This window comes from Theropithecus gelada, chromosome 7b (assembly GCF_003255815.1).
Source record: "Theropithecus gelada isolate Dixy chromosome 7b, Tgel_1.0, whole genome shotgun sequence".
In the NCBI taxonomy this organism is placed as follows: domain Eukaryota; kingdom Metazoa; phylum Chordata; class Mammalia; order Primates; family Cercopithecidae; genus Theropithecus; species Theropithecus gelada.
Window position 1 is genome coordinate 105957845 of NC_037675.1, and position 21904 is coordinate 105979748.

Below are 21904 nucleotides of genomic sequence, written 5' to 3' on the forward strand. Positions count from 1 at the left end.
CTGGCCATCTCCCAGGCAACAGAGGAGCAGGTCTGAGGCCTCCAGCCTCACAGCCAGTGCAGCTGCATGTTAGGTACCACTTTCATCCTCAGCTGTCAAAGAACAATGCTCCTTATCTGAAGAATGTGGTCTGGAGGTAATTAGCTCTAACAGGCCTTAACAGACACAGCCCTGTGGCTGCTGTGGATGGGGGCTTTGTTGTGGCTCAACAATGCCGCAATCAGCCCAGATGTCGTGCACAGGCTCCAGCAAAAGGTAGGTGACTGCAGACTCACAGGGGCTCAAGAAGCACACCACGTGGGAGAGCTATGGAGATTCACTAAAGGATGGAACTAAATAGATAGACTAAAAAACAGCCTCTTCAGCCTCTATCGGCAGTGTGCCTAATGCCTCCAGCCACCAGCAAATCAATAACAATAATAACAAAACCATCACCAGTGATGACAGAGGGCCCTCATCAGGCACTCCACTCACTAGGCACTCACAGTAAATTGATAAAGATGATGCAAATTACATATATCCCTATTCATAGGTGAAGGAAAGGAGGTGGGCACTTGCTCCCAGCCCTGGAATTCTGAAGCAGTGAAGCCAAGATTCAAACCCAGGATGCCTGGCTGCAAAGCCCACACATGGGCACACCTGGCACCATACCCACCCAGGGCTGCCCACACATGTGCCCACCCTGCTGCACACCCACCCTGTGCTGCCCACACAAGTCCCCACTGATATGGTTTGGGATTTGTGTCCCCACCCAAATGTCATGTCGAATTATAATCCCCAGTGTTGGAGGAGGGGCTTGGTGGGAGGTGACTGAATCATGGGAGCAGATTTCCCTTTTGCTGTTCTCATAATAGTGAGTTCTCATGAGACCTGGTTATTTTAAAGTGTATGGCACCTCCCACTTCCCAGTCTTCCTCCTTCTCTGGCCATGTAAAATGTGCCTCCTTCCTCTTTGTCTTCTGTCATGCCTGTAAGTTTCCTGAGGCCCCCAAGCCATGCTTCCTGTACAGCCTGTAGAACTGTGAATCAATTAAATTTCTTTTCTTTATAAATTACCGGGTCTCAGGTAGTTCTTTTTTAAAAAATTTTTTCCTTTTAATTTTTCTTTGTCATCCTTGAACAGGGGCCATGCTAATGTTCTCTGTGTCATTCCAGTTTTAGTATATGTGCTGCCAAAGTGAGCACTCAGGTAGTTCTTTATAGCAATGCCAAAGTTGGGACCAGGAAGTACCAGGAAGAGAAGAGAAGAGGCCTGAAAATGTGGAAGCAGGTTTGGAACTGGGTAACGAGCAGAGGATGGAACAGTTTGGAGATCTCAGAAGAAGACAGGAAGATGAGGGAAAGTTTGGAACATCCCAGAGACTTGTGGAATGGGTGTGACCAAAATGCTGATAGTGATATGGATGGTTAAGTCCAGGCTGAGGAGGTCTCATATGGAAATTAGGAACTTATTGGGAACTGGAGTCAAGGTCATTCTTGCTATGCTTTAGCAAAGAGACTGGTGGTGTCGTAACCCTGCTCTAGGGATCAGTGGAACTTTGAACATGAGAGTGATGATTTAGGGTATCTGGCAGAAGAAATTTCTAAGCAGCAAAGCATTCAAGATGTGACCTGGATACTTCTAACAGCATATGGTCATATGCATGAGCAAGGAGATGATCTAAAACTGGAACTTATATTTATTAATAAAAGGGAAGCAGAGCATAAAAGTTTAGAAAAATTGTAGCCTGACCATGTAGTAGGAAAGAAAATCCCAGTCAGGTGCAGTAGCTTATGCCTGTAATCCCAGCACTTTGGAAGGCTGTGGTGGGTAGATTACTTGAGGCCAGGAGTTTGAGACCAGCCTGGCCAACATGGTGAAATCTCATCTGTACTAAAAATACAAAAATTAGGTGGGTGTGATGGTGCACATCTGTAATCCCAGCTACTTGGGTGGCTAAGGCATGAGAATCACTTAAACCTGGGAGGCAGAGATTGCAGTGAACCAAGATTACACCACTGCACTCCAGCCTGGGTAACAGAGTGAGACTCCTCAAAAGATTTCAAAAAAAAGAAAAACCCATTTTCTGGGGGGAAGAATTCAAGCTAGCTGCAGAAATTTGCATGAGGAGCTGAATGTCAATAGCCAAGACAATGGGGAAAATGTCTAAAAGGCACTTCAGAGATTTTGGCAGCAGCCCTTCCCATCTCAGACCTGGAGTCCTAGGAGGGAAGAATGGCTTCATGGGCTGGGCCTAGGGTTCCACTGCCCTGTGCAACTTTGGGACACTGCTCCCTGTATCCTAGCCACTCCAGCTTTAGCCATGGCTAAAGGGCCCCAGATATGTCTTAGGTAACGGCTCCAGAAGGTGCAAGCCAAGCCATTCAGTGTTGGTGGCTTCCATGTTGTGTTAAGCCTGTGGGTACACAGAAGGCAAGAGCTGAGGCTTGGAAGCCTCTGGTTAGATTTCAGAAGATGTATGGAAATGCCTGGAAGTCCAGGCAGAAGTCTGCAACAGGCCTGGAACTCTCATGGAGAACCTCTACTAGGGCAGAGTGGAGGGGAAAAGTGGGGTTGGAGCCCCCACACAGAGTCCCCACTGAGGCACTGCCTAGTGGAGCTGTGAGAAGAGGGCCACTGTCCTCCAGACCCCAGAATGGTAGATCTACTGACAGCTTGCACCATGCACCTGGAAAAGCCACACAGGCACTCAATGGCAGCCCTTAAAAGCAGCCAAGGGGGCTGTACCCTGCAGAACCACAGGGGTGGAGATGCCCAAGGCCTTGAGAGCCCACGCCTTGCATCAGTGTGGTCTGGATCTGGGACATGGAGTCAAAAGACATTATTCTGGAGCTTTAAGAATTAATGACTGCCCTGCTGCATTTTGGACTTGCATGGGACCTATAACCCCTTTGTTTTGGTGAATTTCTCTCCTTTGGAATGGGTGTATTTACCCAATGCCATTACCCTCATTGTATCTTGGAAGTAACTAACTTGCTTTTGATTTTCCAGGTTCATAGACGGTAGGGACTTGCCTTGTCTCAGATGAGACTTTGGACTGTGGAGTTTTGAGTTAGTGCTGAAATGAGTTAAGATTTGTGGGACTGTTAAGAAGGGGTGATTATATTTTGCAATGTGAGAAAGTGATGAGATTTGGGAGGGGCCGGGGTGGAATAATATGGTTTGGATTGTGTCCCTGCCCAAAACTCACATCAAATTTTAATCCCCAGTGTGGGAGGTGATTGTATCATGGGGGCAGATTTCCCCTTGCCATTCTCATGCTAGTGAGTGAGTTCTCAGGAGATCTGGTTGTTTAAAAGTGTGCAGCATCTCCCCCAACCCTTCTTCCTTCTCTGGCCGTACCTGCTTCCCCTTCACCTTTTGTCAGGATTGTAAGTTTCCTGAGACCTCCCCAGCCATGCTTCCTGGACAGCCTGCAGAACTGAGTCAATTAAACTTCTTTTCTTTATAAATTACCCAGTCTCAGGGAGTTCTTTATAGCAATGTGAGAACAGGCTAATACAACCACCTTGTAGCACGCCCACCCAGTGCTCCCCACACAGTGCCCACCTTACTGTATGCTGCCCAGACATGTGCCCACCTTGCTGCATGCCTGATCAGTGCCACTCAGATATGTTCCCACCCTGCTGTATGCCCACCTGGTACCACTCAGACATGTGCCCACCTTGCTGCATGCCTGCTCAGTGCCAGTCAGATATGTTCCCACCCTGCTGTATGCCCACCTGGTACCACTCAGACACATGTCCACCCTGCTGCATGCCCACCTGGTACCACTCAAACATGTGCCCACCCTGCTGCTTGCCCACCTGGTGCTGCCCAGACACGTGCCCACCTTGCAGCATGTCTGCCCAGTGCTGCTCACACATGTGCCCATCCTGTTGCATGTTCACCCAGTGCTGCAGGCACAGAGACAAAAAGCTCAGTCCTGCATTCGGAAGTCTCTGGTCCACTGGGGGCCAGTGTGGTTGCAGAGCTGTGATAGCACATGGAACCCACAGGGAGGTGGCAGCTCAGAGCTTCTGTGGAGCCGGGGATGTGGGTGGAGATGGCTTCCCTAGAGGATCGCATCCAGTCGTGTCCAGGAATCTGAGCAAAGTGATTGGGCCCTAGGAAGGGCAGGACAGGTGGGGGCATCCAAGCAATGCTAGAGCAGAGAGGGGACACAGGGCAGTTCTGAGGCACCTGCGAATGAGAAACAAAGAAGGAAGAAACACACTCAGCCTGGGTGACCATGGAGATGAGAGGATTTGCTAATGGTGGGCAGAGGACATGCAGTCAAAAGGCCTTTGGTTTTGTTTTTCCTTCAGATGCAAAAGACTCAAGCATGTTTATGAATTGAGGGCAAAAACCAGAAGAGTACGTAAGAGGATGCTGGGGGCAGGGGCTTAGCACAGGGTCTGCTCCACGGCAGCAGGAGGGCGAGACTTAGATCGCATTAGAAACAGAGCTCAATTGTGTGTTATTTACGAGGGACACTTAATACATTTTGATGTACAGCTTAACAACAAAGGACTGATGGAGGCATTTGCAGAGGCAAATGTTGATAAAAAGTGCCGAGGAGTGACAATATTAATATCAGCGGAAAATAGAGCACAAATCATTAAGAAGGACAAAGAGACCAATTTATATTAATAAACGTTATTATACCCCATAAAGCTGTGACATCTAATACACAGCTGATACACATGTTAGATGTTTATGTGCCCAACATCGAATACCAAAATACGTCAAGAAAACCTGTTAGACATATTAGGAAAATGGACAAGACCCAGCTGGAATGAGAGATTCAACACGGCATTGTTGATTCCTGTCAAATCAAGTGTACAAAATAAAGAAGAATATCAAGGATGTGAATCATTTAATTTGTAACGGAGATTCTATAAGTATGGTATATGTCACACTTTACCCCCTCGTCATGAAATACTGCTTTTCCTCCATGAACCCATAGAATACAAGAAACATATGAAAAGTCTGTTTATCTCATTCATTAGGGAATTGCAAATTTTTAAGAAATGAGCTGTTGTTCAACTATCAGATTAGCAATATTAAAAGTATTTCAACTATCAAATGTGGTGAAGATGTGTAGAAAACATACTCCTCTCTTTGACGGTGGTGCTCATCACAGGCCTTTCCGCAGTCGTGTGACCATGACTTGCTCTAACTAGTGATGGCTGAGCAGGAGTGGCAAGTGTCACCTCGTTACAGAGGAGCCAGCACGTGGTCCACTGTGCTTGCCTTTCTTCCTGCCAGTGACCAACAGTGGCCCAGAGAGAGCGCCCTGCATCTTCCAGAGTTCTGAAGTGAGGACTGTGTGGTGCAGAAGCACAGCCAACCACATGGACATGAAGCAGGGGTGAAACATGTCCTTGCTGTTGTGATCACTGGGGTTTGGGGGTCATGTGTCACCACAGCATCACCCAGCCCTTCATGATGGATACAGAAGACAATTGGGTGGTTCCTATTAAAAGTCTAGATGCTTATAAAGTGTGACCCAGCAAATCTACTTCTTAGCAAACACCTTTAAGAACACCCAATGTGGTTCTCCTCTGAGCAGCTAACTCACATTGCCCACTGAGAACACACAGAGGAGCTAGACAACACACAAAAAGCAATCTGTTTAAAGGTGTCAGAGAGCTGTGGAAGTGACGAGACTAGAGGGACTGAAGTTCAGAGAGAAGGGACCTCTGAGAGGTAAGGTGATGATCACAGCCACACTTCCCTGGGACCTTTGCCAGCCTCACCTGACTGGAAACTGAGGATCCAGGCATGGCCCAGCCAAAGGAAGAGTGCTGGGGACAGGAAAGGAAGAAGAGCTTATAGCATCATTTAGGCTGGAGAGACAGGGCTGGAGACTTAAAGACCTCAGGCACACAGTCACTTTACATTTGCCAAGTTCTGAAGCTGCACGGTGTGGAACGCTAAAACCTAAGCAGACACCCTCTGAACAGCAGAGCGGAGTGTACTGAACACCGTGTGTGCCAAAGAGACCAAGACCCTGAGCAGAGGGCTCTAGGGAGCCCGCCAGGTTCGCATCTGAACTCACTGAAGCATTCCGTGGTAGAGAAGAGGTGAGCCCAAGAATGTCCCCAGCTGTGGTGCTCAGCCACTCACCGGATGTGGAGGGTCATCTTGCCGTTCTGTCTGCCTGCCACAGGAATGGGTGAATATTTCCTGATGGAGGACATCATGTGTTCCTTGTATAGTTTCTGTTTATACATCATGTCCCACAACCAATACAAAAAATTACTAGGTATGCCAAAAGACATGTGGCTAAAAAACAGGAAGAAAACACACACCAAGAACAGAATCAGTGGTGAGATATCGGAGTAACAAATAAGGACCTAAAAATAACCAGGATGAAAACATGCAAAAAAATAAAGGAAAAGATGGGGAAAATAAATGACAAGAGAAAATAATTTTACCAAAGAAAGTGAATCCATAAAAATAACTAAATGGAAATTCTAAAGCTGAAAAGTGTAATATCTGAAATTAAGAACTCCATGGCTGGACCTAGCTGCACTTTAGACAGAGCAGAACTCTGGGTTAAAGAACAAAATGAACAGTGAATTTAAAAAATCTAAACTAAAGCACACAGAGGCACACGAATGAACAGAAGAAAAGACACGTGACACCTAGTAAAAATGTCCACTCTATATGCAGTTGTACCCCCAAAAGGAGAGGGAGGGAGAAAGGAGAGAAGGCACATTTGCAGAAAAAAGGATTAAGAATATTCCAAAACGAATGAAAAGCATCAGTCCACCGATTTAGAGAGTTCTGCAAGCACCAAGCGAGATAAGCACAAAGGAAACCACACTTTGACACGTCGTGGAAAAACTGTGGAAAAGGGAAAAGAAAACTTTAAGAGTGACTGGAGAAAAATGATGTGCTGTCATCACAAAAGCAAAAAATAACGTGGAGAGCTGAGTCCTCTCACCAAAACAGGCAGCCGGAGACAGTGGGATGACAGTTCTAACATGCTGGAATAAAAAGAGAAACGCAACTCAGGAGTCTATATTGGGGAACGTACGCCTCAGAAATGAAGACATTTCAGCAGAAATGCTGAGAATTCATCACCACAGGCTTGAACGAAAGACGTTCCAAAACGAGCACTTCCGATGGAAGGAAAATAACCTCAGACAGAAACACGGAAATAGAAAGAATGAGAAGCTGGGGGGAAGTAAATCCTGGTGTAAATATAAATAGACATTCACTGTGTGTGACAGTAGCAGTGATGGGTACATTTAAACACAGTGGGAGGCTGACGCACAGGCTGGCAGTAGCTGGAGCTCTGGCACCTCAGTTCTGGCAGAGCAGGAAATGGGCAAAGCCTCCATTCACGTTGAACCTTTATATATTAGTCAAGGATGAATGCTGAAATCTCTAAGATAACTGTGAAAAACAGTAAAGGAATGTATACCTAGCAAGTTGAGAGCGGGAAAAGGAATAATAGAAAGATTTCATTCATCTGAAAGAAGGCAAGAAGTGGAGCACAAAGCAGATGAGTCCAACGGAAAACAAGTAGCAAGGTGACAGCAAGCCAAGCACAGAGAAATTGCGTCGAAGAGAATGGGTGAAATACCTTGAGGGAAAGGCTAATAATGTCAGATGGCATGCAAACAATAACACCCAATTGTAAGGCACTTAAAAGACACACTCCTTGATATGGTTTGGCTGTGTCCCTACCCAAATCTCACCTTACATTGTAATAATTCCCATGTGTCAAGGGTGGGGCCCAGTGGAGATACTTGAATCTTGAGGGAGTTTCCCCCATACTGTTCTCGTGTTGTGAATAAGTCTCACGAGATCTGATGGTTTTATAAATGAGAGCTCCCCTGCACAAACTCCCTTGCCTGCTGCCATGTAAGATGTGACTTTGCTCCTCATTCGCCTTCTGCCATGATTGTGAAGCCTCCTCAACCGTGTGGAACTATGAGTCCGTTAAACCTCTCTCCTTTATAAATTACCCAGTCTCAGGTACGTCTTTTTTAGCAGCATGAGAACAGACTAATACACTCCTTATATACTTATATAAGGGTGTCAATGAGAAGAGTCAAGCTCTGTAAAATATTTGAAGAGATTTATTCTGATCCAAATATGAGTGACCATGGCCCATGACACAGCCCTCAGGAGGTCCTGAGAACATGTGCCCGAGGCGACTGGGGCACAGCTTGGTTTTATACATTTTAGGGAGGCATGAGACATCAATCAAATACATTTAAGAAATACACTGGCTTGGTCCAGAAAGGCGGGACAACTCAAAGTCGGCGGGGGAAGGGTGGAGGGGGCAGGCTATATGTAAATTTAAACATTTTCTAGTTGACAGTTGCTTGCATTTGTCTAAAGACCTGGGATCAAATGGAAATATTCAGGTTAAGATAAAGGATTGTGGAGACCAAGGTTCTTTTGAAGTCTTACAGAGGCTGCCCTTAGAGATAATAGATGAAAAATCTTTCCTATTCACCTTTAAAGGGTGCTAGACTCTCAGTTAATCTCTTCAGGACTGGGAGGGCCTGGAAGAAAAAAATCTAGCTATGTTAATAGAGATTCTTTACAAATGCAAATTTTACCCCCACCAAGGACGACTTCGCAGGGCCATTTCAAAATACGGCAAAGAAACATATTTTAGGGTAAAATATTTTGATTTTCTTCTTTCTCATGTAATGTTATGCCAGAGTCAGATTGGAAAGTAAGTCACAGTAAACAGGGTTAAATAAAACCCATCTGATGAGAATTTATGGTTTGTAGGGCATGACTCCCCAGACCCCTTAGACAGGAATTTGGGCAAGATAAAAAATCGGAGCTTAGTACTCAAGGACACAAAACAGGTTAAAAGAAAAAAAAAAAAAAAAGGGAAAGGTAGGATATGTAAACACCAACCAGAAGAAAGCGAGTAGAGTGATATAGAAATGTCAGACGAAGCAGGTGTGAAGGTGAGGTGCTTTGCTCAAGACGGACATGGGCATGTACTGAAGGAATCAACACTCCAGGAAGCTACTACAGCCCCAAATAAGCATCAATACATAAATTATGTGAAACAGACCAAACTTAAGAGAGAAATCCATGTTCATACAGAGAGACTTTAACCTGCCTCTCTCAATGGCTGATTTAATAAGCAGACAGAAATATCAGTAAGGATATGGAAGTTCTGAACAACACAGTTGACAAACCTGACCTAATTGACAAGTGATTCAGACCGCTGCACCGGCAACAGCAGAACCCACGCTCTCTTCATTAGCACACGGGACATTCGCCAAGATTGTCATGTGCTGGATCGTGGAGCAAGTCCCAACACATTTCACAGGATTGAAGGGATTCAGAGTTTGTTTTCCGTCCACCATGGAATTAAGCTGGATATAAAAACATAAATACAACTAGAAAATCTCCGACTGCTTGGGAATTAAGCCATATGCCTCTAAATCATAGACCACAGAAGAAATCACAAAGGAAATTAGAAAACACCGTGGACTGTTGGATAGTGGAGATACAGTATGTTGAAACTGACAGGTGCAGTTGAAGCAGTGCTTAGAGGGAAATTTATAGCCTAATATGCATATAGGTAAAAAGAAGAAGGCTAAAAATAACTGATCTAAGCTACTATCTCTAGAAGCTGAGAAGAGCTAAGTCTAGTAAGAGGGGAAGGAAGAAAATAATAAAGATATGACAAAGAAAAACCAATGAAATGGAAAACAGATGTACAGTTTGGGAAATTCACAAGCCAAATTTGATTCTTTAAAAATATTAACAAAATGAATGTATCCCTAATAAAAATGATCAAGGGGAATAAAAGAGAGAAAACATAGCCAGGCGCGATGGCTCACGCCTGTAATCCCAGCACTTTGGGAGGCTGAGGCAGGCAGATCACGAGGTCAGGGGTTTGAGACCAGCCTGGCCAACATAGTGAAACCCCATCCCTACAAAAAATACAAAAAAACAAAAAAATTAGCCAGGCTTGGTGGCATGCGCCTGTAGTCCCAGCTGCTCTGGAGGCTGAGGCGGGAGAATCACTTGAACTTGGGAGGCGGAGGTTGCAGTGAGCCAAGACTGCACCATTGTACTCCAGCCTGGGTGACAGAGTGAGACTCCGTCTCAAAAAAAAAAAAAAAGAGAGAGAGAGAAAACACAATAAATAACATCAGGACTAAAAAAGCATTAACAAAATAATGAGAGGATATTATAAAAACTTTAAGTAAATACATTTGACAATTTAAATTAAATGGGGAAACCTTCTTTCTCCCAAAAACACAATTTATCAAAATGACAGACAATATTTAATGTAAATAGTTTGATATTTATTAAATAAATTGTATCCACTAGTAAAATGTTTCTCATCAGTAAAACTCAAATCTCAAATTATATCAGTGTATTTTTTCAAACATTCAGGGAAGAAATAACACCAATCCTACACAAACCATTTTGTGCAATAAAAAAGGAAAGAACGTGTCCTAACTCATTTTATGAGGCCAGTATAACCTTGATATGAAAGGCTCACACAGACACAAGAAGAAAGGAGAATAATAGGCCAATCTCCTTCGTGAACATTCACAGGGAAATATAGGCAAATTGAATCAAGTGATACATAAAAATAATAGTATATTGGAACCATAGAGGAGGGTTTAATATAAGAATGCAAAATTAATCAATGTAATTCAAATTACACAAAACAGATACATCGTAAGTCCATCCCAATACATCCAGGATTTGATAAAATCCAATTTCATGAAAAAATTCTTAGCAATTTGGAATAGATGTCATTGATCTTCTTTAAACTGATAAGAGAATAAACTAAAATCTTACAGTAAATATCATGACAGCAGGAATGGGGCAAGAATGTTCACTATCAATATTTATTTCTATTCCACATAATAGTGTACTTTGTAGCAACTGCATTCAGGCAAGAAAAATAAATTAAAATATAGGAAATAAAAAAATCAAATTGACATATTTTGCCGATACCATGACTAGTACATAGAAAAGCCAAACTAATGATAAACTTTTAAATTAAGAAGTAAATTTAACAAAGTCACTAACTAAATTTTTATGTATTGTAACAAAAGTTAGAAAATTAACAATTAAAGCCCACTATTTACAATAGCATTAAAAAATCTAACATATATGAGTAAATGTAGCCAGAGATGCATAAGACCTCTACATTGAAAATTACAAAATAGATTTTTTTTTTTTGAGACAGGATCTTGCTTTGGCACCCAGGCTGGAGTACAATCACAGCTTACTACAGCTTCGACCTCCCAGACTCAAGAGATTCTCCTACTTCAGCCTCCTGAGTAGCTGAGACAATAGGTGTGTGCCACTACACCCTGCTTTTTGATTTATTGTAGAGACAGGGTCTCTCCATATTTCCCAGGTTGATCTAGAACTCCTGGGCTCAAGTGACCCTCCTGCCTTGGCCAAAGTGCTGGGACTACAGGCACGAACCACAGCGCCCAGCCTTGAAAATCACAAAATAGTTTTGAAACAAATTAAGAAAGACATAAATAAATGGGAAATTACATTATGTTCATAAATTGGAAGAATAAATGTGAATTCTGAAAATAATTTGCAATCAATATAAATTCTCATCAAAATCCAAGCTTTTTTTCATCAATTGATAAGGCTGCATCAATCATGAAGAACAAAACTGAAGGATTTGCTCTACCCGATGTCATAACCTGCATTGTCAGTAGATAAAATGGCCAGTGTTTGGCACAAGAGTGGATTGATTTACCATTGTAATAAATTAGAGTCCAGAAAAAGACCTGAAGCTGTACAATCACCTGAATGGTGGGAAAAATAGAAGTCCACTGAGCATCACTGAGCAGAAGAATGGTAGTCTTTTCCACACACGGTGCTAGGTCAATAACATTTTCATACTTTTAAAAATATATTTTGACTCTAACCTTATACCAGATAAAAAATCAATTCAAATGGATGGCAGATCTGAATGTGAATAGCCAAACAAAAACCTCTGCAGGAAAACGTAGGGGTACATCACTGTGATCTTAGAGTAGGCAAATATTTCTCAAATAGGAAACACAAAAACAAAATGATAAATGTGTGAGGTGATGGATATGCTAATTACCCTGATTTGATCATTACACAGTGTATACATCTATTAAAATATCAGTCTGTATCCCATAAATATGTACAATTATTACATGTCAACTAAAAATAAAAGGGGAAAAAAGAAAACACAAAAACGCTAACCACCAAAAAGAATGATAAAGTGAACCGTATTAAACTTTAAAAATTCCTGCTCATCAAGAGACATCATTAAGAGAGGGAAGGAGCAAACCACAAAACGGGAAATGCTATTTGCAACATGTATCTGACAAAGGACTTATGCCCAGAATGTGTTAAAACTCCTATAGATCACTAAAAGAAGGACAGATAAACCAATAGAAATATCAGCCGAAGATTTAAACAGACATTTCAGAAAAGAAGATATTCAAATGGCCAATAAATATATGAAAAATTCTCAATAGTTGATAGGGAAATGTAGGGGAAAACCAGTATTAGGAAGCATTATACCCACTGGAATGACTGAAATGGAAAGATGAAAAGCCACATTTTGACAAGGCTGTGATGCGACTGGAACTCTCACACGCTACTGGTTGGCATGTAAAGTGGTACAAAATATGGGGAAATATCTGACAAAATCTGTTAACACTTGATACAGCACTTACATTTCTAGGTATGGACTCAACAGAAATGGGTAATGTTTTTTACCAAAAGTATAAACGAAAATGACCGTACAACAACCCAAAACTGGACATTAAAATGCCACCCCTCCCCCAAACAGTAGAATGGGCAAATAATTGATGGAATGCTCACATGGTGGATGCTGGGTGTCAATGCTGGGTGTCAATGAGAATGGTGAGCCACAACTACACACGACAGCACGTATGGACCTTACAAGCAAACTCTTGAGTGAAAGGACCAGATAGCAAAGAAGGCAGGTTGAATGATTCCATCCTTTAAAGCTTAAACCAGGCAAACATAGTTTAAAATGTGCTGTTAGATGTCAGGATTACCATTGCTCTTGGGAGGAGACACAGTGAGCAGAAGGAGATACAGGAGAGGTCTCTGGAGGGGCTAGCAATATTCTGTGACTTCATGTGAATGCTGCTTTCACAAATATATTTACTTTGTGGAGCTTCTTTCAGTTGTAAAAGTATGGTTTGTGCACATTTTCATTTGTATGAAACTTCAAAAAAGTCTACCTGAAAAATGTACTGCATGTGTGCGTAGAAGCATGTATGAGGATGTTCATTGCAACGTTGTTTACAGTGGAGAAAAAATGGGAACAGCCTAAATGTCCAGCAACAGGGAAATGATTAAATCAATTACTATCTGCTAATATTGTGAAACACTAGGTAGAACTTTGAATGAATAAAGTAGATTTAAATAAACTGGCAAAAGGCAAATATGCAAGCTATGTAGAGAGCACAAAAACCAGGCTGCAGAACAATACATGTAATTGTTTAAACATGAGTCAAGCTATAGATTTTTGTAGGTTATATATTTATATGCAAACACATAGAAAAGTACCCTAAAGAAAGTGCAACTGTGCTATGGTTTGAATGTTGATATCCCCCCAAAATTCATAGGTTGGAATCTAATACCCAATGTGACAGTATGAAGTGGTGAGACCTTTGGAAAGTGATTAAGTCAGGGGGGCTCCACCTTCATGAATGGGATTAATGCCCTTATAAAAGAGGCCTGAGTGAGCTCCATGGCCCCTTCCACCAAGTGAGGACATAGAGAAAATGCCATCTCATAGGAAGAGCAAGCCCTCACCAGACAATGAAAATCTGCCAGCACCTTGATCTTGGATTTCCCAGCCTCTAGAACCGTGAGCAACACATTTCTGTTGTTTATAAATTACCCAGTCTACAGCATTTTGTTATAGCAGCCCAATGGACTAAAACAAACTGTAATAGTGATTTTTGGGGGAGAGCAGACTAAAATTAGGGGTGGAGGTCAAAGTTATTTTAGGTTTATTTGTGTTTCTGTTTTATTACAATACCAATATAATCATGATTATTTGAGCAATTAAAAACAATATTTCAAATGATAAGTGAAAGATTTCCAGTAGGACATTTCCTAGTAAGAAAATGCATACATATACACATATAACTTCAATGTATTCAAAAAGTTAAAATTGCACAAACAAAACTACTTTACCTTGAACCACTAGAGCTAGAAATTATTAATAAGTCTAAATAAAAAACCCTTGCCAACTGGTACTTTAAAGGTACTCCCGTAAACATTTGTAGAAAATGAAAAAAGAAATATTTTTCAAACTCTAGAATAGCAGAGAAATAATGAAATCGTTAAGAACAAATGGGTTTCTACAAAGCTGTCCTCAAAGATAAAGTCGCATCTTTAAATGCCTTCATTATCAAACAAAAAAAGAAAATCAAAACTTTCAAGTCAATGAGTTTGTTAAGCAGTTCCAAGGAAGAACAAAATAGCAGATGATAGCAGAAATTATTGAATTAGAAAAGGGAAAAATGAGGATTAATAAGTACATTAAGAGCTGAGAGATAAGTAAATTGAAAAGTTAAGTCTTTTAAAAATCTAACATAACAGACTCAACTCTGGCTAATCTATTAATAGTTACTACAAAGGGGGAGGCATAAGAAATAGCAATTAAGGAACATTTAAAATCCCATAAGAAAGACAGTAAATGTGCTTGCAATTTTAAAAATGAACAAGGCATTATTTGCATGGTTATATGCTGATAAATCTGAATGGAAAGAAATAAATAATCAAAGTTAACATTAAAAGAACTGAGCAACATGAATAAAGAATTATTCTTGGAAAAATTTTTAAATAGAAAGGAATTACATCCAAAAGAGGTACCAGACTCAGGCGTTTTTGTTGGTGAGATGTGAAATTTTAAGGCATAATTAATTCCAAAAGTATGTATCAGTTTTAGAAATGTATAAATTTGGAAAAGTAATTTTATAAAAGTAGAGTAATCCTGAAACCAAAATCTGACAAATATAACCCACCATCTGTTCTTCAGTCTGCAAGAAATAGCCATTACATTAAAAGAAGTTTCCACTATCTCATAAGATTTACCAAATAATTAAACAAAGTCAATAGAATCTTTAAAGCAGAACTTCTCAGAGCCTTTGACATGCAAATGTGCACTGTGGTTCTTAAGAAGGGCAGGAATACAGTCTGCAGTGTTTCCCAATTTTATTCTTCCAAGCAAAAAACCATTTCTACCTGGAAGCATCTCTTGGGAGTGGTGATCGGGGGCACATCCTTTGGGAAAGTCTGCTATAGAATATAAAAGTGCATGCAAAATCAAAAGTGAAATATGAGCAAGTAAAATTCAGCTGTATGTTTAATCAACAATCTATGAAGGTTTAACATGGGAAAGGAAGAATGGTTTAATATAATACAATGTCTTATTTTATTTATAATACAAAATACCAATCGGCCTCAAAGTAGAATCTGAATAAATGTTGAAATATTATTCAGAAAATTTTAAAATACATTTCTGATAAAACACTTAGTAAATAGTAAAGTCTGTTACATGCATAAAACATTGTCAACATGACTACCAGTTCTGTGTATCAAAATCATAACCAACAGATTTGAAAAGCAAATAAATGGTGAAAATTTATGCAATGAATATCATGAACAAAAAGAGATCTCTTTAAAATCATCAACACAAGCATTATTATCCCACATAAAATTGGCAAAGGTCAACACATAAATGAAGGAATACAAATCACCAAAAATTATTAAAAAGTGTTCATATTATAGTCAAAGAAATACAAGATTAAGATATTCTTATTTTTATCTTTCAGGTTAAATAACATACACATTGCAAAACATCAGAAGAGTATATATCAGACCAACCTTTTTACAAATCACAAATATAAACTTAGACAAAATATTTTTAAAAATCTTTGTGAAGACACCAGAGAATAGCCAAAAGCAAACAGAAACAGACCGTTGAAAGAAAATAACTGCATTGATTGAGTTCATGTTTCTACAATCTTTTGCTGCAGAAAAATCCCCAATTTTTATGATGTAGGGCAACTAAACCTTAAACAGAAAGTTGCAAACTTACTGGCTTAAGGGGTGAGAGAACAGGGTTTGGAACTTCCAGGCCAGCTAGAAACAGAAGAAAAATCCCAGAAAGGAGAGAGCCAGAGAGAGAGACTCCCCCAGATCTGCACACAAATGCTGCTCAAATTCTTGGCTGGCCGCTGCACTGCACAGGCACAAAGGAAGCTCCCGGAAGCCCAGCACAAAGCTACTGCTGAAAGGCTAGAATAATCCAGCAGATAGTTCAGCAGAGGTCCACCTAAGGAGAAACAGGGTTTGAAGTTTATGTCTAGCAAAACTTCAAATTTATTTTTATGTTATGTTATGAAGTTTATGTCTAGCAAAGTTGTGGCTTTTGAGAACAAATATCAACACACTTCAGAAGATAACAGTCCAGATACTATAGAACAGGGGTCCCCAATCCCCAAGCCATGGACCAGTACCAGTCGGTGGCCTGTTAGGAACCAGGCCACACAGCAGGAGGTGAGTGGTGGGTGAGCAAGCATTACAGCCTGATCTCCGCCTCCTGTTAGATGAGCAGTGACATTAGATTCTCATAGAAGCACACACCATATTATGAACTGTGCATGTGAAGCATCTAGGTTGCATGCTTCTCATGAGAATCTAATGCCTGATGATCTGTCACTGTCTCCCATCACCCCCAGATGGAACCATCTAGTTGCAGAAAAACAAGCTCAGGGCTCCCACTAATTCTACATTATGGTGAGTTGCATAATGATTTCACTGTATGTTACAATGCAATAATAATAGAAACAAATTGCATGACAAATTTAATGTGCTTGAATCATCCCAAAACCATCCCCACTCTCCTCTGTCTATGGAAAAGTTGTCTTCCATGAAACCAGTCCTTGGTGACCAAAAGGTTAGGGACTACTGCTATACAACACATCATACACAGTGTCTAACATAAAATAAAAATTACTAGAATTAGGAATAGAATAGGAAGTCAATAGAAACCAAACTGGAAATGACCCAGATGTTGGAAACAGCAGAAAGAGACTTGTACTAGCAGCTATTATAAGTACATTCAAGGATGTAAAATAAAATATAGACATAATGACTAAACAGATGGAGACCCTCAGCAGGAAAGTGAAAAATACATATGAGAACTAAATGCACATTCTGAAACTGAAAAATACAGTAGCTAAAATAAAAAATTCATTGGAGGGTGTACCAGGACAGAGAAGGCAAAAGAAAAGTTTAATGAACCCGAAGATTATTCAATAAGAATTAATCTGAAGAAGAGAAGAGAAAAAAACTTTAATGAATAAACCTTCAGTGACATGTGAGACAATACGAAACAGTCTAACATAAGTGTAGTTGGAATCCAAGAAGGAATGTAAAGTGGGAATGGGGCAAAGGAAATATTTGAATAATGACAAACATTCCTCAAATCAATTAAAAATATCAATTTATGGATTCGAGGAGCTTAGACAATTTCAAGCATGATAAATACAAGGAAAACAATACACAGGAATATTATAGTCAAACGGCTAAAAACCAAAAGTGAAGAGCAAATATTGCAATCAACCAGAGAAAAATGACAAATGACATTCAGAAAAAAAAAATGGTGCTAATTACAGCCAACTTCTCACTAGAAACAGTGGAGACCCAAACAGATCCACATCTTTACGTACTGAAAGAAAAAGAAGAGTCAATCCACAATCCAGAATTTTGAACCTACAGAAGCTGTCTGTCAAGGACAGAAGCATAATAAAGATTTTTAAGAGATAAATGTATTGAGAGGATTTATCGCTAGCAGATCTGCATTACATCAAATGCCAAAAGAAGTTCTTATGGCTGGTGGGAAATAACACAAAAGGGGATCTCGGATAAGGAATTACAAGGAACCAAAATGGAACAATTATGGGTAAATATAAATTATTTTCTTTCCTTCTCTTAATTTATCTAAATTACAACTGTTTAAAGCAAAGAGTGTATTGTGGGATTAATAACATATGTGGAGGTATAATATATGACAATAATAGCACAAATGACAGGGGATGGGAGATAATCCCACACACACAGACACGATAGAGTAAATTAAATGAATGTAAAATAAAATTCAATTAACATAAAAGAAGGGAGGAAAGGGGGAACTGAGGAACACAAAAGAGACACGACAAATAGAACACAAGTAGCAAAACGGAAGACTCAGTCCAACCACACTCATGATGACATAGAAGTAAATGAATGATGCATTTGAATTAAAAAGCAGATATTGTCAGACAGGACTTTTTTTTAAAACATCCCAACTATTTACTGTCTATGAGAAATTCACTTCGGCTATAAAGACACGCAGAGATAAACAGGAAAAAGATGTAACATGAAACCTGTAACATGAAAACAACATCCAAAACACTGTAACATGAAAACAACAACCATAAGAAAGTTAAAGCATCTGTAAGAATATTAGATAAAGTAAAATTTGAAACAAAGGTTCCTACTAAAGAAGGACATTCCTTTATAATAAAAGGCTAGCTCACCAGGAAGGCATAACAATCGCAAATGTCTATGTGCCCAACAATAATTTGAAAATACAAAAGGCAAATACCAAAAAAACCTAAAGGGATAAATAGACAATTGCACAGTAGATTTTCACACCTCTCTCCACGTAGTTAATAGAAAAAGTAGACAAGAACATCAGTAAGGATGTAGAAGACTCACACAGCGCTATCAACCACCTCAATCCATCGTAAAATTAAAGAACATTCCTCCTGACCACTGCAGAATGTGTGTGATTGTCAAGGGCACATAGAACATTCATCAGGGCAAACCAGATGACAGCCATATAATAAATCTCAGCAATTTTTTTTTAAATTGGAAGCATGCTATCTGGTCTCTGACTATAAGCATACTGTTTAATAAAATAAAATTAGAACTCGCTAGTAATAATACATCCAGAAAGTCCTCCAAATATTTGAAAATTACATAACGTGCTTCCAAAATAACCCATTGATCACAAAGAAATCACAGGAGAAATTAGAAGGTATGTCAAGCAGAATAGTAATGAAAATACTAGTGAATATTGTGGGACCAGCTAAAGCAATGCACAGAGGATATTCTTAGAGAAGAGGAAAAGGCTAAAGTGGATGATGTAAGTCAGAGGCCAGCAGACCACATCCCATGGGCTGGCCATGTGTTTTGTGAATAGTTTGACACAGCACAGCCACAGTCATTCATCAACTTGTTGTTTATGTGCTTTTGTGTCACAAAGGCAGAGTTGAGTAGATGTGACAGGGGCTGTGTGGCCCACAAAGCCTAAAGTATTTACAGTCTGGCTCTGAGGTATAAGTAAACATATATATTATTGTTCCTAGTTCCTTGCACACAGCTCCTTAAACCTTTGGAATCTCCAGAGTGATGAGGATCTTTTTGTTATGCTGAGATGACTGGTTACTGGGGAGCCCTAGACACCTTCAGGAAAAGGGCTGGTCACCAGAGAGATAAAGGCGTGACGAGAGGGTTGGAACTTTCAATCTTACCCCACTGACCTCCAGAAGGGGAGAGGGACTGATGGTTGCCAAGTCAAATGGCCTAATCAATCAGACCAACATAAAGGAACTCCCACAAAAACCCCTAAACCGCAGGGTTCCAGAGCTTCCCAGTTGGCAAACACACTGGTGTGCCGGGAGGTGGCCCCCCTCGGTGCCATGGGAGCAGAATCTCCTGCACATCAGAAAAGTGTGTGCCACAGCAGGAAAGTGTGAACTCTCCCTTGGCAGGTGAGGACAGAGTCTAAGTGCTGAGAGGGCCACTCCCTCCCACTGGGCCTTGGGTGAAACTGGCGGGGCCACCTGAGGAAGAGCCTGGCAGGGAGAATCAGAGCCACCCATGCCTAGGTTCTGTGGGCTGCGGTGTCAGCCTGGCCAGAGGTGGCAGAGCAGCCGGGACGGGGAGGGGATTGAAGGGTCTCTGGAGCACTTGTCACTAAGCCCACCCTGGGGTCCCCTGTGGGCACTGTTGGAGCGTGTTGGATAAACAGCATTGTAACTGCTTCATGGAAGTGAATGTGCCGCCGGACACAGGTGTGCATTTTTCACAGGCTGCCACGGAGCACCCACGGGGCTGGAGCCTGGCAGGGAAGAGTGTTGGTGAAGAGTCGGACTCTGCCGGCCCCACTGGTCTCTGAGCACCTGGTGCACTCCGGGCACCTGCGGGCATCTGCCTGGCCAGAGGGCAGCTCCACAGCCAATGCTTCTCTAAGCAACCTGTGGTCCCTGAGTCCAGACCTGGTGCCCACGGGTGAAGGGAGGTGAGGTGCGTGTTCTCACGTGCTGGATGCTGGGCTACCCCAGGCTCCCTGGGCGCGGAGGCGGGGAGGGCCACTGAAAATACTGACGAGCATCCCCGGGGCCCCAGGTGGAAAGAGAGTAGTGTGTGGGCCTCTGTGCAGAGGACGGAAGGGGGCCCTGGGGCATGTCCCCCACTCCATGGCTCTTTCCTCATCTGTGAAATGGAGGAAAGCATGTATCTCTCCAGCTCAGAGATGCCCGTGAGGACCAAGGGCCTGGGGGAAGCAGCGCTTGGCCAGGGTGGCTCGTGGCTGTGACCAGGTCCCAGAGACTGGCCTGTCTCCCTGGGTCCACTGCAGCATGACGGGTTCCTGCTAATGTGAAGGCCGACTGCTGCCCTTCCAGACGTCCCCTCAAACGCCGTACCACATCGCCCGGGGGAGGCCAGGCCCAGGTGCCCAGGAGCTGCCCAGAGCCAGGTCCACACGGATCCCAGCTCGCTTTCCGCCCCTCCTCGTCCTGAGCTACCTAAGCCCAGGTTAGGCTGAGGAGCCCCCTCCCCACACTCCCACCAGACTCTAGGGTATTGGCGGTGGGGGGTCCCTTCACAGAGCAGGCTTGTGGCTCAGGCCTCTGCAGCTGTCCTGGTTTTGAGATATTTTACTCCACTCAATAAAGATTATTTGTTAAAAGCAGAAATGAATGCGTCTAGTTTGTGTGCTGCAGGAACTCACAAGCATCATCTCCCTGATTCCCCTTACTCCTGTGGGACCTGGCGTTTCCCCACTGATTCCAGCCTGCCCTCCTGGCACCACCCAGGCCGTCCCAGCCGCCGCAGCCACACTGCTCGCTCTCCCTCTCCAACTCCCTGACCCGGCGACTGAGTCGGCTTCTGACTCCGTGTGATGTCTCTCAGCTCTGTAGCCTCTAAATTAAAAGATTAATTAGCTCAGGGAGCCCAGCACGGGACTGCCAGGGGCGCTCTGCTGTTCTGCAGACAGGGGGACCGTGTCATTGCCATTTTGAATTGAAACAGGCCTCTTGGAGAGAACCATGCTTAGGAAAGCGTCGAGAAACCTCCAGCTCTTTGGGGCAATAAGGGTATAGTGCTGTCAAGACGCTCGTCAGAGCCTAGTAAGATCACCTAACTGCTAATAGCTGGTGGGAGCGGAAAGGCCCACATGTGAGGAGGAGGCAGGAAGGGCTTCGCTTCCAGGAGGGCCAGGGCGGGAGGGCTGAGACTGTCCTCTGAGTCCCTGCTCAAGGACCGTGTGAGGAACTCCATAAAATTTTATGGAGTGAATGAACTCGCTGTGTTTGGCTTGAGCAAGTGACAGCCTTGCCAGCTCTGAAGGTCTGTTAAAAGGCAGATGGGCAGATCCACCTCTATTCTGAGACAAACTTGACTTGTGTGATGCGAGGTGAGGTGTGGGGACCAGTGGCAGGCTTACCGCGCTTCCCGGGCAGCGGAGCTGGACTGCGCACCCAGCGCCCCGTTCTGTGGTGTGGGGTGTGCAGTATCCGAGCCCGGGACGCAGCTCAGTGACTGTGATGGGGGCTGTTCGGCTGCTGTGGGACT

General features: G+C 42.3%; 1 non-coding gene across 1 annotated transcript; it reads right to left on the bottom strand.

The window, feature by feature from the left end:
• Positions 1-1078: 1078 nt before the first annotated feature.
• Positions 1079-1185, bottom strand: LOC112629661. The gene has a single exon (XR_003120738.1). It is a non-coding gene; the product is annotated as a U6 spliceosomal RNA (small nuclear RNA).
• Between the last annotated feature and the right edge of the window lie 20719 nt (positions 1186-21904).